The sequence below is a fragment of the Alexandromys fortis genome, unplaced genomic scaffold (assembly GCF_014885135.2).
Source record: "Alexandromys fortis isolate MF-2015 unplaced genomic scaffold, M_Fortis_MF-2015_v1.1 scaffold_78, whole genome shotgun sequence".
Taxonomy (NCBI): domain Eukaryota; kingdom Metazoa; phylum Chordata; class Mammalia; order Rodentia; family Cricetidae; genus Alexandromys; species Alexandromys fortis.
The window spans coordinates 6,512,031-6,534,699 of NW_026067977.1; the positions used below are offsets into that span (position 1 = coordinate 6,512,031).

The 22,669-nt window shown below is 49.1% G+C and overlaps 1 protein-coding gene across 2 annotated transcripts in view; it reads left to right on the forward strand.

The window, feature by feature from the left end:
• Positions 1–15,682: 15,682 nt before the first annotated feature.
• The window catches only part of Kcnd3 (potassium voltage-gated channel subfamily D member 3), a 228,138-nt gene continuing 221,151 nt past the window's right edge, over positions 15,683–22,669 (forward strand). The window contains exons 1-2 of one of the 2 annotated variants that reach the window (XM_050157555.1): positions 15,683–16,356; positions 21,926–22,013. The gene's annotated coding sequence lies outside the window, so the exon portion shown is untranslated. The remainder of the gene's footprint in view (positions 16,357–21,925; positions 22,014–22,669) is intronic. The other variant, XM_050157554.1, reaches the window with a different exon arrangement.

Here is a 22,669-nt window from a genome sequence, read left to right on the forward strand (position 1 = left end):
CAAGTGGTCTTCTAACCATCACACATGTGCAATAGTGCGTGCGTACACACACACACACCCCAAATAAATACTTTTAAAGTAATTGAAAAAAATGAACAGAGGCGGGCACTCAGAAATCAGATTCCAGCGTTTTAAGCCCAGCCCCTTGTAAGGGGTCTTGCGCAAACCACTCAGCCCTTCTGCATCGGCTTGGCTCATCTGATTTATGGGCACGACTGCACCTGCTTCGTAGAAGTGGCGGCCCAACTGAGAAACCGAGAACGCAGAGAAAAGACGTTAGCGCTGTGTGGTCCACGACGAACAGCAGCTAAGAGTTTGTCATTGCACCCGTCATCGCTATTGTTAATGTCCCCACAGGGATGATGATTCCAGGCTCTAGGTCCTCCTGTCCCACAGACGCTTCCCAGAGATGCAAAGTTGGTTCACAACAGGTAATTCCTTCCTTCCCCGGAAGCCAGCTAGAAACCAGAGGGCTGCAAATGACTGGAAGCCTTACTCTCTGGAGGCCTGATCTGAGCATGTCACCTATGGTTACTCTGAGAAGTTTCTGTGAGGGCAGATCCCAGAAGATTGGAGGCTTCATTCATCTACATCTGTCTCCATAAATGTGTTAAACAAGTGCTAGACTCTAAAGCCACTGGGTTAGGGCAATGGTTCTCAACCTATGGGTCACCTAAGATCACTGGAAAGCACAGATATTTACATTATGATTCATAACAGCAGCAAAATTACAGTTATGAAGTAGCAACAAAAAGGATTTTATGGTTGGAGGGTCACTACAACATGAGAAACTACATTAAAAGGTTGTAGCATCAGGAAGGTTGAGAACCATTGGGCTAGAGGCTTAGTCCTCAGCGAGCCCCTTTAAGGGCGTGATGGGACCTTAAAGGGGCAAGTTCTAGAGGGGGGAGGTCTGGTTTACAGCAGAACACCCTTGAAGGTGGGAGTGGGACCCGCCCCTTCCTTTGTTGACTGGCCATGAAATAAGCAGGTTTTTCTCTGGCACAGCGTGCTACCTCTCCAGAGGTCCAGACACAGCTGGACCAGCCATCTGCAACTGTGAGCCCAAAGAAGCGTTTCCTCATTCTAAGTCAATCGTCCCGAGCCCTTGCTCTGTAATGGAAGGCTGACTGGCAAGAGCCTGTGGTCACTACAGTACGAAGGAGCTGCTGCGTTTGACTAAAGCAGACTCTTCCTCAGTAAAGAGGAAAGCCAATAAAGAGCAGTCTAGGAGAAACAAAGGCCTGCTCATGAGAATGGAAGGTGAAGGTGGGCGCCACCTTTGTGCCCTTGTCTCCCGTGTGCCCCAATTTTATTTCCCATGTGGCGTGTGAACATCAGGAGGGCAAAGGTGATTCTCTTCAATAAAGCAACGGCCGTTGATGGCGTCTTGTGTCCTCCTCTGGGACATGTGCTCTTTCATTCCCTCAACAATTTTTTTTTTAATCGTGGCGATGAACCAGACCTTCTGTCAGCTGCTGAGAACTGCAAGACAAATACAATTTGGGGAGTTCAGCCCGGCAGCCAAGAAGACCTCAGACTCCGAGGTCTCAGAGAAACCTGATGTGGTACCATTTGGTAGCGGAGCGTGTAGTGAAGTTGAATGAGGGCAGAACAATTAATTCCATACTGGGCAATGGGGCCAGGCATCCTATGTCTGGCTCTGGAATATAGTTCTGCCCACTGGAGAACTGAGATGGGGGAGTGCAGGCGAGAACAGCAGGTACAAAGAGAAAGTGTGAAAGGCCTGTTGTGCGGAATAAGAAGAGGTGTTTAGGGAGGAAAAGGAATAGGCGTGCGCATTGCGTATGTGTGTGTACACACGTGTGTGTGCATTTGAGGGGATAAGGGAGAGGATAGAAGATGGGCAAGGGATGAGACCCAAGAGTTAATCTCTCTTCTTATCTCTCAAGCAATCAGCAGTTCTCTAAGCCCTAGATAGTGTGGCCGGCATTGCTGGGATTTGTACAGCTTTATTTTAAAAAATTCTGCCTCCTGAAAGCAAGAGAGCTGTTGGGCTTGTTTTGGGCTAAGCCCAGCCCATTTCTGAAGGTTTGCTTCGCTCTTGGGGCTTAACTGTCCCCAGCTGACTGCTTTTTCCAGCCCAGCTTTAATAATCCTGCTGGACAGCACTCAGAGAGAGCTCCGACCTCCTTCCTCCCTAAAGGGTCCCTAACTACTCCACCAGCCTACACTCACCCACTCCCACCTTGCCAGCCCTCATGCCTGAGACCAGCAGCAGCATCTTCCCAGGCAGCAGAGGCCCGATCTGGGCCCTCCCATGCTCTTCCACACCCAGCCAATCAGAGTCCTGATTTCTTTTACCCTAACAGATTTCTCGCATGCTTCACTTGTCCGTCCACACTAGTCGAGGCCCTTATCAGTGCTCCTCTGCAAAACTGCAAGTCTGATAATTGGTCCCCCTGCTTCCTATCTAGTCCTCCTCAAATCCACCCTCCACACTACTGGGTCAGAGTGGGCTTGCAAACACAGATCTGATTGTATTATGCATTTGCCCTAAGCCCAGGGTAGTTCCCTGTGGTTGGCAGGATGGAGTCCAGTTCTTCCACTTGCCACCAGAGATCTTCATTGACGGACTGACCCTCTTGCTAGTCTTTGCCATGCTGTGCCCTGCTTCATTCCCCAGTGTCTGCTCTGCTTGGTGTTCACATCATCCCAAGTACTGCCCCCTTTCTGGACTTAGCTCAAGTGTCATCTCTTCCAGCGTAGCTTTCACTCAGGGTGGGCCACAAGCTGCCCTGGAGTCTAGGCTCACCCTAGCGCACACATACTAGCTCTGTCACTACTACCAACATTCCTTCGTGAGGCTCCTCCTACATTCCTGCGTTTCTGGTTCCTCCTACGAATAAGTGTACTCCATTCGATTGTTTCAAGTATTTGTAAAGCAGGGGCTGTAAGTCAGTAAAGTGCATAAGGACATGAGTTTGAATCCACAGCACCCACATAAAAGTTGGGCACAAGGATGCACATTTGTATCACCAGTGCTGGGGGACAGAGGGCAAAGACAGGGCAAAAAAATGTATTGGCCAGCCAACCTAGTCAAACTGATGAGCTCAAAGTTGAGTGAGAAACCCTGTCTCAAGGTGAAAACTGATCCAAGAATACACATTAAATCAGCCTTTGGCCTCCACACATGTGCACACACACACACACACACACATGCATGCGCACACACCCAAATATACATACACACACCTAGCTTCTCTTCACCCTCAATCTTCACTGACCTTCCAGTGAGTTTTTTGGTGAACCTGCACATTAGATCGGAGTGCAGACTTACACCCGACTCTCCATTTGCCATGAGTTTTGTTCCAACAGGGCCAGGTCCTCCTAGCATACTCTTAGCAGTTAGGATACATTCAATAAGAAAATGTTAGATAAGTGGATGAATTGTTTAGTTTTTAATCTTTAACTATGTGGAGGGGGCACATACCACAGCGAGCACGTGGAGTTCAGGGGACAGTTTTGTGGAATGAATTCTCTCCTACCAATTGTGCTCCCTGTTTTTGAGCTCAGGTAGCCATACACTTGGCAACAAGTGTCTTTACCCTCTGAGCCTTCTTACTGGCCTCAATTATTTATTTATTATTATTTTTTTATTGTGGGTTTTTTTTTTTTTTGAGACAGGATTTCTCTGTGTATCTTTGGAGCCTGTCCTGGAACTCACATTATAGACCAGGCTGGCCTGGAACTCACATTATAGACCAGGCTGGCCTTGAACTCACATTATAGACCAGGCTGGCCTTGAACTCACAGAGATCTGCCTGTCTCACAAGTGCTGGGATTAAATGCGTGCGCCACTACTACTCCGCTGGCCTCAATTATTTAATAAGTGCTTTTCTAAACTAATATGAATGAACAAAGACTCGTTAGGTATTCGTTCACATTAAATATGTATTGTATTCCATGTTTATTAGCTAAGGATCCCTAGATTATATCATATTATACATAAAGGGGATTTATAAAGATGGCTTCCAGGCCAGGTCCAGCTAGTCTAACAATGGCTGTCTACCAACAGAAGGTCCAAGAATCCAGCAGTTGTTCATCCCATGAGCCTGGAAGTCTCAGCTGGTCCTGAGTACATGATGAAATCCCAAAGCAGGCTCCAATGAAGGAAAGGATTTTCCACTGAGATCAAGAGAAAGCAGGCAGAGAGCCAACTTCCTTCTCCCATGTCCTTAAACAGGCTTCCAGCAGAAAGTGTGACCCAGATTAAAGGGGGATCTTGCCAACTCAAAAAATCTGGATTAAAAGTGGGTATTCTCACATGGAATGATTTCATTAAGAACAGTCCCTCACAGGTGTACCCAGCCACTTGGGTTTTAGTTCATTTCAAATGTGGTCAGGTTGGTAACCAAGAATAGCCATGACAACAGGCCTCCTGACAGAGCACCCGTGGCACCTGCAGGGTGACATGGGAAGGGAAAGAAAGCTTCCAGGATAATGGCACCCAGTGGGAATTCCCATGTTCCCTTCCTCATCATCATCCCACTCGGCTGCCATTCACCAATGAGGATGCCAGGTATTTCATTTTTTGCCCACTTGTGGAACAGACATCTGGAACACATGGGAACCAGTGAACAGTGAACCCAATTTTGCAAAATGGACTTGAGCATTGCTTGAGAAGCCAGGAGCTTCGGGGACAGCAGCTTGCCTGGGAGGGAAGGGAAGAGGCTACAGGGATCATCTTCACCCTCGTAATACAGGGCAGCAATGTTCTGTCTAGCCACTTTGAGCTTGAGGCTGCTTGCTGTTGTTTTCCTTACACCAAGGCAGGCCGTCTCCTTTCTTTATGACTCCGAGTTTGATTTAGCACACACACTTAAAAAGTGGAAGAACAACTTCTTAAATTTGCAGTAAATGTATTGTTCAATAGATTTGATTTATTAGTTGGGAGCCATAGAAGAGCAGCCGTTGGCGATTTATTGTGGTGTCTCAGGAACCAGAGTAGCTGTCTGGATCTGCTTAGGTTCCCATGAAAAACACCCATGAAAGAAAAGACTCTCAGATCATTGACACCAGTGGGATTGTAACTGCCTTACTTTATTCTGTATGCCACGTGTTGGCAATGGAAGGAGATAGGAAGATTGAAGCCCATGGTAAAATGATTCTTGTTTCTACATGGTTGGTTGGTTGGTTGGTTGGTTGGTTGGTTGGTTGGGGCCAAGAAACAGAGTGGTTTCCAGTCATCCCAACTTGTAAGAGATAGATTCCACTTGCCTCTGTAGTGACTCTGCAGAAAAATTAAGTAGATGGAGTATGTGTGTGTATGTGTGTGTGTGTGTGTGTGTGTGTGTGTGGTGATGGGAGGGTGAATCAAGGCTTATACTTTAGGAGGATTCAAAAGGACCTTCAACAAGACAGTTTTCTTTCCATTCCTGCCCTGTGTACACTGTTCTTCTCTCTGGATGATTGGAAAGTATGGAGAAGTTCTTTTCAGGGAGGAGTGGGGAAGTCTGCAAATGACCTCCATTTAAGTGTTAGATAAGCTGGGGGTGGGAGTGGAAGAAGGGCAAAATTGCTCCAGAGGGAAGAGCCTGCACAAACCCCCAACAGCTGAAGTAAGAAAAAAAGTGATGTTTAGCACCTGTATGGGGCAAAGGCAGATGTCTTAGTTAGGCTTTCTATTACTGAGAAGAAATACCATGACCATGGCAATTCTTATAAGGAAAACATTTAATTCATGCTGGCTTAGTTTCAAAGGTTTAGTCCATTATCTTCATGGCAACATGCAGACAGACATGGTACTGGAGAAGGAGCTGAGAGTCCTATATCTTGATCTGCACACAGCAGGAAGTGAACTGAGTGCCACACAGTGGATAGCTTGAGCATAGAAGACACCAAAGCCCACCTCCACAGTGACACACTTCCTCCAAAATACCACACCTCCCAATAGTGTCACTCCTTATGGGGACCATTTTCTTTCAAACCACCACAGTGGGAACGAGGTACTTGCCCTGCTCCTAGAAGACACCATCCATGCCATGTGGGCTGTCTAGGACTCACTCTGCTTGAGGGAGTTGTATCTAAAGTTTGTTACTGGTTAATTCGGAAAACACAAGCATATAGCCAGAAGAGTCACTGGGAAAGGTGAGAACAAAGGCCCAAGAGGCAGAGGAGAGGGCTTTACACATGAGATGACCTCACTGAGGGCTTTGGAGAGCAGAGACCGTGGCTACTACTCCCAGCGTTTCTGTGGGTTCTTGGGAAGGGAAGAGGGTGGATGCAGGTCTTCACAAAACAGCACTGCCTAGGTTAACATTCTATGGTAGTGGAAAAGTTTCTATCTGCTCTATCCAGTGCAGTAACCATGAACTCCACTTGGTGATTTAATACTTGAAGCATGACTCGAACAGTTAAAAAACAAAGCATTTAATTTAAAAATTAATTCAAATAGTCCCATCATACCAGGAAACACGAATCTAAGATGTGAGATTCTTGAACGAGGTTCCACCAGATGCTGAGGATGTAGCAGAGTCTTAGAAGAGATTCATATTTGTTGTGCCTAAAAGCAGTGACATGCAGGGAAGTCTAGGCAGAGGCATAGTCAGACTTAGGGCTTATAGCTTCTGTAGAGCACTATACTGATAAGGGTAGACATGTTATTCCAATGCGCAGCACCCACATTCCAACAGTTCCCATGACAGCTTATGTTGTTGCTCATTTCACAGGCCACAGAAGGCTAGGAAGGGTCTCTCTATGCTCCACACAGTCACCCAGGAATCCATGCTCCTTTCCTCTTGTGGCTGGGCCTTCATTACATCCTCTGAAACCCTGTTTAGCCACTGGATCAAGATAAAGACAGAGTGTACACAGGGTCACCCTGGGAGTTTTGTGGAGACTGGCCTGTGTTACCTTGACCAAAACTTGGTCACATGGCCAAAACTGACTTCAAAGGACCTGGAAATGAAACAATTCATCAGTGTCTATTAAAAATAAACAGTTTAATTGGCAGCTGCCTCAGGTATTCTGTGTGGCTTCTTGTCTCAGTTTTCTGTGAAATAGAAGTAAAGTTAGATTTGAAAAAAGCTAAGGGAATTAACACATCTGAAGTATAAAGAGCTGTTTTGGTTGATTTTTTGTTTCTGTTTTGTCTCTTTGCTTTGTTTTGTCAACTTGACACTAGTTAGAGTTATCTGAGAAGGGGGAATCTCAACTGAGAAAATGCCTCCATAAGATTGGCCTCTATGGAAGCCTGTAGGACCTTGTCTTAATCAGTGACTGATGTAGGAGGGCCCAGTCTATTATGAATAATGCTATTCCTGGGCTGGTGGTTCTAGGGTCTACAAGAAAGCAGGCTGAGCAAGTTATGGTGAGCAAGTCAGTAAGCAGCACCCCTCCATGGCCTCTGCTTCAGTTCCTGCCTCCAGGTTCCTGTCTTGAGTTCCATGCTAACATTGCTCAGTGATGGTGGGACCTGAGAGCTGTAAGCTGGAACAAACCCTTTCCTCTTCGAGCTGCTTTTGGTCCTGGTGTGCTTCACAGTAATAGGCATCCTAACTAAGATGGAAGCCCGGCTGTGCTCTGAACTGACTCCAGCCTCTTAGCTTGGGCCTCATCACAGCACACCTACTGATGCCAAGATGTTTACACATGGAGATATCATTGGCAAGCATAAGTGTGTGTCCCTTTCACCCAAAGGACAGAAGAGAACTTTGGACAGAATGCAGGAAATTTCAGAGCTTTCCCAAGACCACATCTGGTACACAAAGATACAAGTATCAGGCGTTCTCAGTTTCATGGAAAAGAGGCAAGAAGGATGTCTCCTCTGAAAAGGTGGCTTTTGTTGACCATGATAATGGTGGGATTGCTGAACTATTTACTGATGATATCATATGTGCCTTGAAATTGTGGAATAGAGGCCTTAGGACACAGATGAGCATGCTGGGTCATGAGTTGCTAATGTTTGATGCTAAAATGAGGGGTCATGGAGTGGATCATACAATTTTATCATATATAAAGATTCAAACTGTTTTGAAAAGTTTTGAGAACCCATCTTAACAACGGTTTTGCAGAGAACTAAAAACCTAAGACCTTGGAGTATAGACATGGGAGCTGGCCTGTCTCTGTTTACCTGTCCACACACAAGAGCAATGAATGAGTTTGTAGCCGAGTCTACGACAAACTCATGGAGGCAGCCAACTCAGGCTTTAAGCTCTGGAGAGAAAACATTTAGTTGTAAGTATCACAGATGTGTAGACGGGAAGGGGTTGGATTCTTATGAAATGTGTCTGTTTGTTTGCCAAAGGAAGTAGGTGGATAAAATTGGTGAACAAAAACTTTTATTACGATTTTCTTCAAAGGCTAGAGACTTAGTTTTTCTAGCTTCAGAATTCAGAAACAGCCCACCTCATGGTATATAATCACATCATTTGGTTCAGTGGACAGAAATCTGTGGAGTTAAGAAACAGCTCCTGGGCTCCTCAAGTTTTCTTTCATTACTTTGGTGAATGCTAGGAATCTCATTGACTCTCCTTGATTGCCTTGGCTCATGCTCTGTCACATTTACACGTGAAAACTGTTTCATTGGACACAGCAGTCACTTGTATTTTAGTCTAAATGATTTATCAGTTCTTACTGGCGAGGAGGGGGTGGGTAGAAACGGAGCCCTTGAAGAGCTGGATAGATGACTCAGTTGGTAAGAGCATTCATTGCACAATCATAATCATGCACAACCTGAATTCAGACCACAGAATGCACATAGAAAGTGGGGTGTGTCTGTGCCAGTCAGTAACCCTAGTGTGGCAGAGATGGAGACAGGAGGATTGCTGGTACTTGCTGGTCGCCAGCTCCAGGTTCAGTAAGACCCTATCTCAGAGGAATAGGCAGACAGTGATAGAGCAGAACATCCCACATCCTTCTCTGGCCAAACACACATAGGTGCACACATCCACACATGTGCACAGATATACATACACACACACACACACACACACACACACACACACACACGGAAAATAAAAGGAAAGGTAGCCAATGGGATAGCTCAACAGTTAAAGGTACTTGTCACCAAGTCTGGTGACCTGAGTTCAGTCCTTCAGTGTCCATAGTGGAAGGAGAGAACCAATTCCCTCAAGCTGTCCTCTAACCTTGAGTATGTTCACACACACATAAACTATATAAATTGTAAATAAATAATTATAATAAATATTTTAAAAAAGAAAACAGCTCTTAAAGTGTACGGTTGCAGAAACAGAGTACCAGAGAATAGAAAGAGGTGGCAACGGGAGAAATGTCTAGGGGGTAGACTCTGATTTCACACATCCTGAGGTGCAGGTGCACACTCATCAAAGAGCTTGGGTGACCTGCCTGAGTTCATACACACTGTTTGGGGAGCTCTACCGAATATTTTAAGGAGCTTGTTTCAGACTCGTCTAGACTCAGCTACAATGCCCTAACAGCTAACATTTTTATTCGTAATTGAATGTGAGGCATGTTTTCATAATCTGACACCATCCTTATGCGCCCTGTGGAATAATGCCATCATCAGAACCCTTTCGGGCAAGGGGGGTAATCCTTAGAGAAGTGAAGTGGCTTGCCTAAAGTCACCCAGCCGGTAAATGACAGAGTCAAACTTTGAAACCAGGTCCATCCAGAAAGACTGTTCTCCCCACTAAGCTTCCACTGTCGGGGATTTGTTGCTATGGTTCTCGCATAAGGCTATACTGCAAATCCAGCAGCCTTTGGTCTTGGCGTATTTAAGCTATGCTTGTCTTTATGGCCGCAGCTGCAAATAATCAGGGACATTGCAATTGGCTGTGTCCTGGCTGTTCCCAAGGAGGTGATGTTCCAAGGATGTGATTCACTTCTTGCCAGGGTGGGAAGAAAGGAGCCCCCACACACCAATCTGGCTGAACACTGGCCTAGTCTGCACAGGCAGAACCAGTTGACTCTCATGTTGTAGCCTTTCCCTGGAAGGGGGTACCATGGGGCTCTTTTGATCTAGGATTGGCCCAAAAATATTACCCTTGTTCTTTTTCTCTGCCCACTCCCATTATGTCCTCGTGTTCTTGATTGAGATCTATCAAAAAGGGACCAGGAGACTGACCAGATGGCAAACTTGTGCCATATTCCGTCACTGTAATCAAGGGAACCATAGGACTCACTGTTAGAACAAACCATAATCCAGATGCACTGAGTAGCTCCCTAGAGCCATGCACTGTGTCAGGAATCAGTTGGCTGACACATAGTCCCTGCCTTCCAGCACACAAAGGCTAGAACGAGACACCCCTGTGCAAACAGCTAAGCCCACACAGGTACAAAGAACCATGCTTGGGACACACAGGAAGGACTGTAGAACAACTTAAGGGGGAATAGTTAGTTAATCTGGGATACAGGAAAGATTTTTTTTACCAAAACTTAGCACATGAACCTTGTGCTGGGTATTTAAGGTTTGAGTCTGCTAAGAAGAGAGTGTTCGGTAGCTAATCCCTCGGAATTGAGACCAAGATTCTCTCCTGGAAAGAAAAGAGAGACTCCTAGGAATAAGAAGGTTAATGAGCTTAAAGATGCGGAAAACACAGAGACTTGCAGAGTCACAATCATATATACCCTGAATCCCACCACACACCATCAACCCCAAGGTTCCAAAAGCAGTAAATGCTTCCTCAGAGAGGAAGTTGTCTGGTAGAGCTGGCTTCAAGTTGGCAAAGACCTCTTAGGGTGTAGTGTTGCCAAGTCCCCTCCCTGCAAGCTGGGTTAGCCTTCCTGTCAATCAGCTCCTTTGCATTACCCATGCTCCTGTATATAATGGCAATAAACTCACAACTTTGCCAACTGCACTTGAGTGGAATCAATCATTGGTCAGTCACCAGTCCTCTGGCTGGGGTGAATGAACATTTGGTCACTTCTCCCCTCAATGTGGGAACAGACAGAAAGCAGTGGTGGGCATTTCTGGAGGATGCAGCAGCATGTACAAAGGCTTGAAGGTGTGATGGGACAAGATGCCATCAGAAAGACGGCGTAAGAACAGTGTAAGTGGAGGTCAGGGAGGACTGGAAGTGAGAGAGAGGGCACTGATGGTGACAGCCCAACAGGAGAGGGTAGTGAGATGTAGCAAAGAGGCAGAGTGGTCAAGGATGGAACCAGGGTGAGCTTGAAAAGGATCCTCGGCATGAGAATGAACTTTAACCACAAGTCTGTATAATAGCTCCCTGGAAAAGGACAGACAGAGAACCAAGGAAGAGTAAGAAATCATCCTGGAGACATGCAGGAGGAGGCACATGGAGCGGAGAACAGCTCGGTTGATAAGGTACTTGCCACAAAAGCAAGAGGACCTGAGTTTACTATCTGATGCCCCCATAAAAAGCCAGGTGCAGTAGTGTGTGCTTACCATCCCCTCTGGGGAGGTGAAGATAGGAGGATCCCTGGGGCTTGTTGACCAAACATCCTAGCCTAATTGGTGAGCCCCAAGTTCTAATTATGAGCCCTGTCTCAAAGAATGAGGTGAATGCTATAGAAGCCCCTCCCACCCACCATCTTCCTTCATACATCTATCAATGGTGATGCCTACCATGACCTACAGAAGACACAGCCAGCAGCCAGTATGGGGCGGTTCCGCAGATCAAAGTTGACATGCAGAGCTAGATGCAGTGGTCTGGGTGAAAATACTCACCAATAGACACATATGTTGGCATACTTGGTCCCCAGTTGGGGAAACTATTTGGGAAGAATTAGGAAATGTGGTCTTGTTGCAGGTGTGTCCTGGGGAGGGGTAGGTTTGGAGATTTCAAAAGACTGCACCATTCCCAGCTCCGCCCCCCCCCCAACAACGCTGCCGCCCTGCTCTTTGTGCTTGTGGATCAGATGTAAACCCTCAGTTCCTGCTCTAGCGCCACGCTTACTTGTCTGCTGCCATGTTCCCCACCATGGTAGTCATGGGCCATAATAACCCTCTGAAACCACGAGCCCCAAAGTAAATGCTTTCTTCGCTACGTTGCCTTGATCATGGTGTTTTATCACAGCATTAGAAACGTAACTAAGACACCGCATATACTCCAAGATTTGCAAGGCAGTACTGGATCCCTCAGAGAGCCTATGTTGCTTACAGCCCTCTTCCTGCTTATGGTCTACTGTGTCCCTCCTCGTATGCTCATATTCTTTTGAGCTGAGAGAAACGAACTCCAAGAGTTAATTCATCAGCTCCTCTGCCCAGTGGTGAGATGGGCATGGGGGGTGAGAGGCAGGGATAAGACCAAAGAAAGTGACACCAAGAACTAGGGGCTACCCGTTGAGCACCCCCTTTGCAGCTTCATTCCATGGAACCCAGCTGTACATATGGGTAAGGCAGGGAGGTGGGAGCATGTGGACAAACGGGTCTTGGAACTCCTTCTTCCTACATAAAACTGGCCCCTAGGACACTGGCCTGGCAATCCCCTTTCTTTTCCCTGTCCGTCCAACCCTGCCTCTGTTCTTTTATTGTCTTCTGGAGATTAGGGACTCAGCTATGCCAGTGAGGTAAATTTGACACAGTCGGCTGTGGCCTGGCATTTGTATTGTCATGTGCACATTGACTTAATGTATATGCACGCACACCCGCACACGCACACAATCTGGCAGTTCTAACTCCTTCCCTAGACAGATTTCTCTGTACTTCCTATCTTGAACAACCACCAACTGCCCAAATTTCATGCATTGTTCTAAGTATGTTCGCTATGATATTTACTGAAGTGCCACAATTCTATCATTAGACATTGTAGAATTGAGAGAAAAAACAAAACAAAACAAAACAAAACAAGGCACAGAGAGGTCAAGCATGCTCCCTAGGGTCCCAGAGCTAGGTAACAGCAGAGGCAGGTTCAAACCTAATCACCATGACCTCAAAGTCTATTTTTTTTTTCCTTCAAGGCTCACCGCACTCTGACAGGTATAAAGCTTGCAACCCTCAGAAGAGTCCCAACTCCAAAATGCTTGCCCAGCATGGGACAAACAGCCAAAGTAGGACAGGCACAAGGAGTGGGGGGGTGAGAGTGACCCTTCAGGAAGCTCAAGCAAGCTTCAAAGAGCAAGTTTGAGTACAAAGAGCTGCACAGACAATAACAGCCTGGCATGTCAGCAAAGACAAAGCTGACTTAGAGCAATGCTGCTCCTTCCTCTAACAGACCCCAGGATGACAAGCTCTGCAAACAGTGGCCAGAGCGGGACTAGTGAAGAATCCTCCTGTGTGCACAGCTTGGAAAGGACACAGACACACACACAGACACACGTACCTGCACGTGTGTGCACGCACACATACACACTCAGAGTCTTCTATAGGAACACTATCCTTAAATAGAAAAGATAACCTGAAATACACCCTGAGCTTGCAGGGCATTCACACACACACACACACACACACACACACACATGCACACGCACGCACATGCACACGCACACTCACTGGGGCCAGAGCGACTGAACCAACACTTCAGCAGAGTCAGTGGTGAGGGGAGGAAACCTAGTGCCCTGGCAGCTCCTGACTTTCAGTTCCTATTTAAAATGTCTGAATTGGGAGCATCGACAAGCTCCCAAATTAGCTTTTTAAATAGAAGCCGAGAGTTAAAGGAAAAGCGGCCGTGTCATGGGGGAAAAGCAAATGAAAAATCCCGGCCAGGCTGGGCCAGAGGCAGAGGGGGGAAGGAACCAACAGACATGGATGAGGAGATTCCAGTAAGAGATGGAGGGCGGGTACCCAAAGTCTCCTGAACAATGTCTCTTCCGTCAGTGTCTCGGATCCAGCACCTCCTTTCTCCTCTACTTGTTCCATTTTCCTCAGCATCTGTAAACAAAACCCACACTGGCTTGAACTAGAAATCCAAGCCTCCCTTACTTTTTGCCAGTTATTAGTGACAAAAAGAGCATCTCACGGACACTTCTTAGACTAAGGGACAGGATTGGAGAAGGTGGGGCAGGGCATCCAGTGAGTGTCCCGGCTTCAATTCGGGTTTCCAAAACCCCGGAGGGCACATGTTGTCTCATTAATAGATCACTCCAAGAGTCTACTGCTGTTCCTAGGTAACCATTTGTTCCCTGACAGCTTGGAAGACTTGACTCCAAAACTACCTTCCCACTGCAGAACAATGGCCGGAATGTAAAGGAAATCCTAACCTAGGCAGAAATAAAATTTAGAATTTCCACTGTCGGGCAGAAGGTGGAAAACCAAAGGAAAGTGTGCCTGTTGGACCAGACCATTTCAGAGACAAAGTACATTCCCTCAGGGGTCACAGCAACTATTAAAAAATAACAAATTAAAAAAACAAAAACAAAACCCAACATCAAAAACTCTTCCCCAAGGAGAAGAGGGAGGGAGAATCCCTGCCAGGGCCTTCCCTGAATTCTTCCTGGGTTGGCCAGGGAGTGGCAGTGTTGTTAATCATTATTACTGTATGCAAATTAGTATGCAAATCCCTCAGGGTTCTAGGACTCTTGGCAAATGCTAATGGGGTCCACGCCCACCTCCTGAAGGGCCAATTGTGCACCTTTCAGACTGACAACTTGAGGAAGCTTTGGTTAGAGTAAATGAGCCTAGGAGAAGCTCCGAGCTACCAGAGGCCCAGAGTAGCTGACATCTCAAAAGATACTCTTCACCCTGTAGTTCTGGAGCGGGCTCGGTTTGCCACAAGTCAAAACCGCTACTCTGGACTCAGGAAGGTCTTTTTCCAGCCACAGTGAAAGGCATGCCCTGCCAAGTCTACTGTCACCCTCGCCGCGCATTTCGCGTTTCTCTCCATTTGTGTCTCAGCATACACCTCTCCACACTTCAGAACTGCGATCCCCCAAGCCAGAGCGTTCCGGTCCCTGCAGAGGCACGAAGCTGTCTGCTTCGCGATCTCCAGGCCCGGGATTCCCAGCACCCAGGCCAGAGACACCCGGAAAGCCAGTTGGCTCAGTTGCCGGGGCAGCACTATAGACTACCGCCCCGGTGACCGGGGGACTACTGGCTGGACACTACGCCCCATGGGCGACCGTCAGTCTCCCACTCCCCATCCTGGGTCGAAGTATTAAGCAATAGGAATTTTTGGGTTTCTGGAAAGGTCCGAAGGCCTGGGCCCGTACTGGGAAGATGGGGAAGTGAGAGTTAACATTCCCAAATCCTCGATCTTAATTCTGAACAACCGTGGTGGAGGACTGGAGCAAATCCCGACTATCTGGCCCTGACCTCTCACTCCTGTAGGAAAGCGGCTCTGACATGAAAGTAAAGGCAGTTTGACACCCCTGAGACCTTTCCAGCTTTGGCACACGCAGCTAACAGTTCAGGGTCAGCTTGGAAGCTTGCACGGAGACGGGCAGAGCCTCACTAGATGACCAAGGAGAGGAGTTGCTCTGCCGCGTGGACAGTGAATGGGAAACGGACATCCAGTTAAGTGTACACACCCCATGCGCACACACGCCGGTGCTCCCTGCTACCTCTTTCCAAGTCCCCAGACACACACGCCCCCGAACTCACGATCACGCCGCGCGCCCGGCTCCTCCCCCACTCCCAAGCCAAGCTCACCTTGCCACGCTCGCCCCATGCCCACCCTCGCCGGCACACGCGCTCACACCCGAGTCGGCGGCACACTCCACCACCACCTCCAGGCACACCCTAAGATTCCTCCACTCTCCTGAGAAGACGCACCAGGCTCTGCCTAGTCTCCCCGCCCCCCCCTCCCCGCTACACCCCCCACTCACGCGCGCGCCCCTCTACACACACACACACACACACACACACACACACACACACACACACCCTCGCGCAGAGTCACTCCCCCTCGCACGCCCTCGCCCTGGGCACCCTCCCGCGGCGAGGCTCCCGCGTCCTCCTCCTTGCTCCCTCCGCTGCCTGGTGGCTCAGCGCTCTGGGGCCCGGCCTGGGGCCGCTCGACCCGTGGGGGATCGGTGGGGAGCGGAGGGCGCAGCCTCGCCGCCTCCCCCGGACTCTCCTCTCCGCCCCGCCCGCGCCGCGCCCCCCACCGCCTCCTCGGGAGAGGGACCTCGGGAGAGGCAGCCCCGTGGCCGGCCCGGCTCCTCTCCGCGCGGCACCAGCAGCAGCAGCGGCGGGGGCAGGGAACAAGCGAACCGGAGCTCACGAGCCCGAGAGCGGAGCGGCTAGGCGGGGAGGGGACGCGCTGCCGAGCTGGGGCTGGAGCGGCGGTGGCGGCGGCGACAGCGGGGGAAGGACGGCCCCCCGGACGGACCGACGCACGAACCGACCGAGTGAGGGAGGAACGAGCGAGACTTCGCCGGCGAGGAGGAGCCGCCCGAGCGGCGGCTGCTGGGCGCTTCCCCGCGCTGCTGGGCGCTCTGCGCCTTGGCGGCCCCCGGCCGCAGCTTCCTCGCGCGCGCGGGGCGCGGGGCCTGGGGCTGGCTTCGGCGAAGGTAAGAGGGAAGCGACCGAGCCTTCGGGAGCCAGCAAGTGCGAGGAGCGCTGCTCCCACGCCTGTTGCTCCGGCTGCCCACGCGGCACCCTCCCACTCCCGCGCCCGGGTGGGTGGGCGCTGGGTCGCCGGAAGGATTGGGGGTGGGGCCGTGGCCGTGGGGGAGCAGGCAGCGGGCCTGGGGGCGTCGGTTCCCTTGGCTGCGGAGCCACCTCTGGGCACCCAGGCTCTGAGAGGTTTGGGGGTGGGGGTGTGAACCTCTGCCCTCTTGCCATTGGCCTGCCTTCCCTTGCCGGGTGCCAGAAGCAGCGCCCCGGGATCTGTCTGCAGGTGGCGACGGTTTGCTCCGTCCCTGCTCTTTGTGAGCCAAGGAGAGAAATGGCTGAGAGTGGAAGCTGGGAGCCGTTTGGGGCGCTTCGCAAAGTTCTCCAGCCCAGCGAGCCTGTGGTGCGCCTGCCAGAGGCTGAGGGCTGGTCCAGCTGGTCGTGCCTGTCACATCTTCCACCCTGTGGACCCTAGGAAAGGTCTCTGAAGTGTTATGAACGGCCCCAGAGAAGGGGTTTCAAAGACTCTTTTGCTTTACAAGGTGTTTACACAGGGGATGGGCAGAGAAGTTACCTAGAATCAACTAAATTCCTGCACTTGCTTAGTGCTGGCATTTTATTCGGCCTACGGTATTCTCCTTCCATTCAGGGCAGCCTTGAGAAGTCAGCAACAGGCTGAGATTCCAGACCTAAAATCAAGGCAAAGAGAAGTCTCCGTGTATTTGACGGAGCCTCTGAACTTTCACAGGGGGATAGACACAATGCAATCCGTAATCAGGTTTTACAGAGTGGTCATGCGTGCATGTATCGATGCATTACTTACTCTTCCTTCAAGGGAGCCTGAATGTTTATCTCGGGGAAAGGGGCTTCTGGGCGTTCGTTCAGTGCAAAGCATGTGTATTGCCCATGTGGACACATGCTGGCCCGAAGAAAGGAGTTGATGTGTTTATTTTTTCGTGGTGCTTCTTGAAAGCTACGAGACTCCAGAGGAGGAAGGATTAGCAGCTTGCTCCCTTTTGCTGTTGAGAAGGCTGAAAACAAAAAGAGTTGGGGGGGAACTGCCCTGGCCGTCCTAGGAGTGGCACTAAGGAGAAGGCTATCTGTGTGTCCCAGGCCTGTGCCCCAAGGATCTCCAGCTTGGTTCCCCCACTCATTTATACCTAACAAAAATCCCACCATAAGACGCAGGGCAGACTCCCTGAGAGCATCAACCGGTCCCTCAGACCAGCTCCAGTTTCTGGAGGCTCTCTCCTGAGGTCATTGAAGGGCAGATCTTGGTGGTGTGACATTTTTGCCATTTTTTTTTTAATCTGTGCTCAGACCCCAGGAAGAGAGGTCTGTCCCCCTTTTGATTCTCTGCCTCCCAAACCGAAGCTGTTTATCAGGGCAGCTGACTTTTGAAAGCAAGAGAAAGTGGTTTCTTTTTCCAAGATGTTTCCGCGATCGTCATTTCTGAGTTTTCCTGGTTTTAATCTCCCTCCTGCGTCTCTCCCGTACCGCACTGCCGAGTCTTTCCCACTGTCAAACTCTTTTGCCACAAACAAAAATAGCTTCAGAGTTTTCATCTGTAAGGCATCCACGTCCTAGTAAAACCGTGGTATGGGAGGTGTGTGCAGTGCCATTGGCTGGAAATGGGGCCGCTCTGTAGTGCCTGTTGCAGGGTCCAGACCCAGGCAAGCTCCAAGAGGCGCTGGCACTGTTAGCGGTGAGTGTTGCATCGACAGCCTTCAGAAGTCCTGTTTGAGCCAGGTCATCCCTACAGGGTTGTGTGGTGGGTGTGGCTGGTATGGGCTTGGGCATGGTGTCTGGTGGGATGACTGTCCTCTTCCAGACTCAGACGTGTACGGCATATGACCATGCGCACGCACATACGAAGGCACATAGAAAGTGGCAAAGGGGTAATAGCTATTTCCTTGGTACTTTTAACCAGAAGGATGGGTTCTGAGTCTCTGGAGACAGTCTGGCACTTGCATGACCTTTTTGAGAAAAGTGGTTCTGGATTATTATACAGGGTAAAAGTTCACCCTTGGGACAAGAGACTTTAGGATAGATAGGGAGGGGATTAATGTTGCCTTTCTCTGAGCTTTCGGTTATCCATCAGAAAGCAGTTTGTGTATTACTCATGGCCTTGGAAAAGAAGAGTTGACTCAGTGAAGAGGGTGAGGGGAAGGAGCTCAGCTCACAGAAGCAGACAGCTGGTACTGGGACTCCAGAATCCCAGGGGCAGGACTGTGAGACTAGAAGGAGGGGTCATTGTCCTTTCAGGGCCATGTGTCTGGCTAACAAGATTCTCCAGGGTACCTCCTGAATCAGCAATCTCTTAATCTTTGCCATTTGAACCCCTGCCAGGGCCCATCTCTTTGATAAGGCAGGGATGTTAGGGGTCATGAGTCAAGGGGCCAGCAAGGACCTGAAGCCTTAGCCCTCTTTCCTTCCAAGGAGGGTGAGGGGATTTCTGTGGGCAGACTAGGCCTTGGATTGCCTTGGGTTCCAAGTGATGCAGGTTGTGTGTCCTGTTCTGGGCACCAGCCTCATCAGGAATTCCCAGAACTCCCTCTGCTGAGATGAGGCTCAGGCTAATTGCATCCCCACAGCAACCAAGCCAGATGCTCTACTTCCCGCTCTGCATGGGCAGCCATCATGAGGCAGTCTCAGAGAGACAGGAGATGGAGCGTCTGTGTCCTGGATCCAGGAGAATCATTTGAATCAAAAGGTCTTCCTTCACTTTCTCTTTAGGCTCTCGTGTTACAGACGAAGATTCTGCAACCCAGAAAGTTAACGGTGGCTTGCTTTCAAAAGTTAAGGGTAGTACTAAAACAGACGGAAAGGTCCCTGGAGCCTGCGTTCTAGGCTGCCTGCTTCTTCTAAGGGAGCATTAGGATCGGGCTGTACCTAGTTCAGGGAATCCATTTGACAGGGAGCCAGACGATGGTCTGGTTTGAAAACCATCCAACCCTATATATATATTAACTTAACCACTTTGAAGGAAACTTCTGAGGCTTTGACATTTTTTTCCTGTCACCAATAGGCAAAAACATCATGGGAGTAAACTAAACGTTGTATGATGTGGAAAGGTGCGTTGGATCGTGCCCAGAACTTTGCTGGTGCTCAGGAAACGACCTGAGTCAGAATCAGAACTATCTATACCTAATGTTTAGCTTAAGTTCGTTTCCCAGGCCCTCACCCCTTGGAAACCTAGCTAAGTATACACTGGGGGGCGGGGGGACAGGGGTCTCTCCTGGTCCAAAGAAAACACAGTTCATTGTAAGGGCGAATGCTTTGAAGACAACTATGCCATGCAGAGTGCGTTTCTGAATCGTCCCTCAGCGGTGTGTGGATTACCTGCTGTCGCAGATGAATGACCTCCTATCTCCTCCGTTCCCTCAGTTCCTATAATCGAGGGCTCATCAGGCCCTTGCTGTTTTTCTATCCTCTGAGCAGGGACATCTATAGGAAACGGCATTGTCATTCTCTTTGTCTTCTGCAGCATCTAAACAACCTTTCAGGAAGAGAGGCACTTACAAAGATTCCCACCCCCCATTATCATGTAGGTGGGGAAACTGAGGCAGAAATCAACTCCTCAAGGACACTTATCTAGCCTACAGTGAGTCTGCAGACACTTAATTCTCAGGATTTCAATTCGGCTCTGTCTTCAGAGTTTACTGTTTAGAGAGAGAACAGCCACCCTTGACAGCCCCAGGAAACAGCAGCAAGGCATAGAATTAAACAGAGAGCGCAAGCAGCATCTGCCAAAGAGCGGTCCTGGCTCGGGTACCTGCTCAAGCACTGCATACACTATTGCCACTTGCTGGGCTAGATGGAAAGCCTTTGCCCAGAAAGATCTTTGTGGGTCCCAGGGCATGTCCTGCCTAGCGTGACTCCCAGCCAGTTCTGACTATTTGCTAATCATTTAGGAAGTCACAGCCACTCCTCAGCTCTCTTTTCCCTTATATGTAAGATGAGAACTACAGGGGTTGTTTTGGTGACTTGGTGGAAACCGTCTATGGATGCAGAAGGTACGGAGCCTGGTGTGGTCAGTGCTCAGTCATCCATTCAAGGTCAAATCCCGGACCTGTGTTTCGGGGTTATCAGAACGTTAGGTATCGATAGGCCTTAGATTCTCTTATTCATAGACTCTTCTGACTGGGGTTGCTTTGAGGATGAAATGAGATAGCATGGGAGACAGTGCAATTCCTTGCATCGAGTATCTGGCCATTTCTTACTGTTGATGCCACTACTGTTAATGAAAGGATATAAAGCACCTGAAATCCAAGCTTGGCGTGGCAGGTGCTTGAGCAGAGAGGCAGAGTGCAGAGAGCCTAAAGGAAGGAGAGTCTTGGGAGAAGAGGAAGCATCACCAAGAAGGAGAACCGGTAGGATTTTAATGAGCAAGGCAAGTGGAGGGACAGGGGAGATACTCCAGAGACAGACATCCAAGGTTTGTTTGTGAGCCCGTCTCAGCTCTTGTTGTTAGAGGCTAGGGAGGTACCTGGACTGCCTAGCTGATATGTTAAGCTGGGTCCCTGGATGAAGATGCTGGAATGTCAGGCCAAGGAGTTAGGGTTTTATTTCACAGGCTACAGAGTGAAGCCCAATCAGAAACTTCCTTTAAGGAGATTGCTCTGAGTAGAATGAATTCCAAGGAAAAGGGGGGAATCTAGGAATGGGGAGAGTGAGACCAGAATGCCAGCAGCAGGGAGGACCCAGAGAGCCAGTCTTTCATGGTGTTTTATTATTTGGCAAACCTTGGAATAGAGTACAAAAAACATGGTCAGGTGCTGGGTGGTGGTGGTGCATGCCTTTAATCCCAGCACTCAGGAGGCAGAGGTAGGAAGATCTTTGTGAGTTCAAGGCCAGCCTGGTCTACAGAGCGAGGTCTAGGACAGCCAGGGTTCCACAGAGAAAACTTGTCTTGAAAAACTAAAACTAAAATAAACCATGGCCAGGGTAAGTGGCCTAGGGTGAGGGATGCTGTGGGCAGGAGGTGAAGAGCAACATTCGGAATGGAGAGAGTATAAGTTTTTCTGTCTCAGAGGCATCCAGGTAGGAAAGACCAGTAGCAGCTCAGGAGCAAAAGCACCATTAGAGCCTGGAGAAGCAGGCGAAGTAGCATTCCTGGAGAGAGGAAGGCCAAAGTTCATCACAAGTCTGTGTAATAAGTCACCCAACCCCAAAACCAGGCTGACAAACAACACCACAGACTCCCGAAGTCACCTCTGCCTCGTTTATTTCAATACAGAAATAAACCAAGTGAGTTCTAGAGAATCCAAATAACTGAGCTAGGATTTGGCTCTGCGCGGTGCGATCAGTTTAGGATTAGTGGAGTTGAGTGTGCCAACCCCAAACAATTTCCCGTCACTGTTACGTGTGTTTCTGTGTCACCACATGGCTTCCCACAGATGGTATACATTTGGGGATTGCAGAGTCATTTCACTATCATCTTTAAAAAGCCAAATCTGGGAAGGTAAATCTGCTTTCCCAAGCCAAATATAGTCCTCCGTGCCATTGTTCCCTCCATCCTCACAGGTGATGGGGAATGTGGTGCAGAGAGCTGCGCATGAGGGGCAAGGGTGCCCAGCCCTGAAGAAGCTCCGAAGGGTGCGGTAGAGGACAGGTGAGAGAGCCTGGCATGGGATGGTGTGTTGTTATGTAATGGGGAACTCTGGGTTCTGGGCAGATGGAGACAGGAGGCGAGGGAGCTAGGGAAGGCAGTGAGCGTGGCTCAGCTTGCTCTGCGGTGGGAGAGAGACAGTGTGGAAGTCAGGTGGACCAAGAACCCAAGAATGCCTTCATTTGGTTGAGAGAGAGAGAGAGAGACCCGGTACAACCTCACAACCCTTCCCTGTCTGTTCATCGTGCTTCTGGCGGCTGCAATTGGACAGTAGGTTGCTAGGGCAAGGATCCAGGCCAAGCATCCTCAAGAGTAAGTAGCAATTTGCCAGTGAAAGCTTTCTCCAAGGGAGTCAGGGGAGAACTTCACTGGCTCTTGGCTTGCTGGGGTCTCCCACCTTGACAGAATTATCTAAACCCAGCCTCAGTCTCCTTGCCACCAGGGAGAAATAGAAAGAATGTGTTTACTTGATCTCTTTCATTGGCACCCCGATTTCTGATTACCCCGGTGGATGAAGAGTGAAATAAAAATTAGCATGTTTATCCCACTTTTAAATTAGTTTAATGAGAACTCATTTACCCTCTCCCAATTTAAATTCGCAATAACACCCATAACCTTTCAGAGCTAATTATTACCCATCTTCCCAGATCTTCCTGTTC